The sequence below is a fragment of the Zalophus californianus genome, chromosome 5, assembly GCF_009762305.2.
Source record: "Zalophus californianus isolate mZalCal1 chromosome 5, mZalCal1.pri.v2, whole genome shotgun sequence".
NCBI lineage: Eukaryota > Metazoa > Chordata > Mammalia > Carnivora > Otariidae > Zalophus > Zalophus californianus.
Window position 1 is genome coordinate 128,200,469 of NC_045599.1, and position 3,470 is coordinate 128,203,938.

Consider the following 3,470-nt stretch of genomic DNA (forward strand, 5'->3'; position numbering starts at 1 on the left):
TTCTACCTACATATTAGACATTCAATTTGACAACATGAATTAAGCAAAAATCATTTTCTTAAACAGTTTTTCAAATTTCAGTGATATATAGACACTTTGCAAAAGAAAAATTTCTTGTGGATCCTGCAACATTAAATTATTTTTACCATGATGTTAATCAAATCTGTTGATTTTATATAATAAAACCTAAACACCTCTCATGTTCCCCTGGTGCCTCAGCCCAGCTGCACACCTGAGCCCATGGCACCTACCTTACTGCCTGGGCCTGGGGCCAGCCCTGCCAGAGGTGCAGTGCTGTCAGACCAGAGCTCCTTGTGGCACATTTTCCAAAGGGTTGATAAAGACAACAAGGTTCAGCCAGCACTATCCAATGGGACATGGACTCCATTTAATCAGTTGACTGTCAGGTCCATCGTGTCTGTGTTTGAGAGAACAAGGCTGGTGTGAACTTCAGCAAGTTCACTGGCATCTGTAACTACATCACAGACTAGCAGAACATCTTCCACTCTTATGACAGGGAAAACTCTAGGATGATTGACAAGAACAAGCTCAAGCAAGCGCTCTCAGGGTACCAGCTCTCTGACCAGTTTCAGGACATCCTCATTCACAAGTCTGGCAGATATGGATGGGGGCAAATCATTTGATGACTTCATCCAAGGCTGCATTCTTCTTGCAGAATGCAAGATCAGTGAAAGTTAAGTTTCTGTGGCCTGCTAAGTGCAACACTCCATGATTTCCTTACCAACATTTACAGATATATTCAGACATTACCTTACTGATCAGGATGGCTAGATTTGGGTGTCATATGAAAAGTATCTGTCCATGATCTTTGGCATCTTATAATACTAGCGTTTGCAAATAGAAAGTGACTTACAGAAGGAAGACTAAAAATGCCAAATCTCCCTACATACTGTTCTTCCTTTAGATTTTATAAAATTAACATTTGAGGATCTGACTGTACATATGTGGATAAGCTAATTAAGGTTTCTGCAAGCTTGACAATAGTTATCATTATTCACATACAAACATTTGATTTGAGACTGTTCAATTATCCCATGAGGTAAGATATAATAATGTTTCAGGTGTCTTGCATTCAAAAAATTTATCATGTGAATTTCCAGATAGTTCTAGTTCTATAGTGGAAATACTTTTATTAGCCAATAGGAATTAGCCAATAGGAAATACTTTTATTAGCCAATAGGAAATTCCATAATATGGAACTTAAAGAGGTTTTTATGTGCCTTATATTTTTAAAACAGGGTTTATTGTATTTCTTTGAATATGCAACATAAGCAATAAAGCAAATGTGCCTCCTGTCACACCCCCCAAAAACCTAAACAAATGTAAAAGCAAAAATAAACTCATGACATCCATGAAATTCAGTATGAATTTAATGTGTTATAATGTTGCTTTAATGATACACAATTACTACTTGCACTATGAATATAAACTTTTTATTATCACTACACTATATGCTTCATGTAGACTGACCCATGTCTCATTTTTCTCACCATTTTGAAATCTTAGAAAACATTTGGGGAGAAAATGAGTTAAAGATCCTTGTTAATATGGACAACCTTTAAGATACTGAGCAGAACAAAAATGTACATTAGTTTTACACTGGAAACTACAAAACATTAGTGAGAGAAGTTGAGAGGGGCAAATAAATGGAGGATATACATGTTCATGGACAAAAAGAACCAATATGTAAAAATGTCACTTTACCCTAAACTAATCTATCAATTCAGTTTGTAAACCACCTAAAATCCCAACAGGTAACTTTTTTGCAGAAATTGATGATTCTGAAATTCATAAGGAAATGCAAAGGCTTATGAGTGAACAAGGAAGTCTTTAAGAACAATAAATTTAAAAACTGAAGGCCTTACTACCATATATCAAGACTCACTATGAACTATACTAATTAGAAAAGTGTGGCATTATAGGAAGCCTGAAAATGGAACAGAACAGAGATTATAAAGTATTATATGTACAGTCACCTGATTTATGACAAAGGCGACACTCTAGTGAAGTGCAAAAAGCATGGTCTTTTTAGTAAGTAGTGATGGGTCAATTGCGTATCCATACCAAAAAAAAGTTTCTTGACCTCCACTTTACACCATATACAAAAATCAATGCCAGATTGATTGCACACCCAAATGCAAGAGGTAAAACAAATGAAGCTTTAAAGTGAAAACAAAGAGAAAAATTTTTTAATTTTATTTTATTATGTTATGTTAGTCACCATACAGTACATCATTAGTTTTTGACATAGTGTTCCATGATTCATTGTTTGTTAAATATTTTTTGATACCTCAGAAAATTCAAAAGTTGCTTAAACAGGACATTAAAAGCACTAACCTTTAAGAAATGATAATCTATAAATCTATAATAAAATAAAAACAACATAATAAAAACTCACATGTAATAGTAAAACTCGCAAATCTTAGAACCAAGGAAGCCATCCTAAGGGCAGTTAGGGGGAAGAGATTCCTTACATACAGAGGGAGGAACATCAGAATAATGTCAGACCTGTCCACAGAGACCTGGCAAGCCAGAAAGGGCTGGACAGACATATTCAGGGTACTAAATGAGAAGAACATGTAGCCAAGAATACTTTATCCAGCAAAGCTGTCATTCTGAGTGGACGGAGAGATAAAGAGCTTCCAGGGCAGGCAGAAGCTGAAAGAATATGTGACCACCAAGCTAGCCCTGCAAGAAATATGAAAGGGGATTCTATAAAAGAAGAAAGACCCCAAGAGTAATATGGACTAGATGTACAGACAATCCATAGAACAACAGGGACTGTACAGACAATAGGATGGCAATAAACATATATCTTTCAGTGGTAACCCTCAACATGAACAACCTAAATGCTCCCATGAAATGGCACAGGGTTGCAGATTGGATACAAAGACAGGACCTATCCATATGCTATCTACAAGAGACCCATTTTGAACCTAAAGACACCTCCAGACTGAAAGTGAGAGGATGGAGAACCATTTTTCATGCCAATGGACCTCAAAAGAAAGCTGGGATTAGAATTTAAACCAAAGACTGTAATAACAGATCTAGAGGGACACTATATCATTCTTAAAGGGTCTATCTGACAAGAAGATCTAACAATTGTAAATATCTATGCCCCCAACATGGGAGCAGTCAACTACATAAACCAGCTGTTAACCAAAATAAAGAATCAGATTGACAATAATACATTAATAGTAGGAGATTTTTAACACTCCACTCTCAGCACTGGACAGATCATCTAAACAGAAGATCAACAAAGAAATAAGAGCTTTGAATGACACATTGGTCCAGATGGACTTTGTAGATATATACAGAACATTCCACCCTAAAACAACAGAATACTCATTCTTCTCGAATGCACAAAGAACTTTCTTCAAAATAGACCACATACTGGGTCACAAAAGAGATCTCAGCCAATACCAAAAGATTGAGATTATTCCCTGCAT

The 3,470-nt window shown here is 36.0% G+C and overlaps 1 pseudogene; it reads left to right on the top strand.

The window, feature by feature from the left end:
• The first annotated feature begins 240 nt into the window (after positions 1–240).
• Positions 241–843, top strand: LOC118356968 (annotated as a pseudogene).
• Positions 844–3,470: the final 2,627 nt, after the last annotated feature.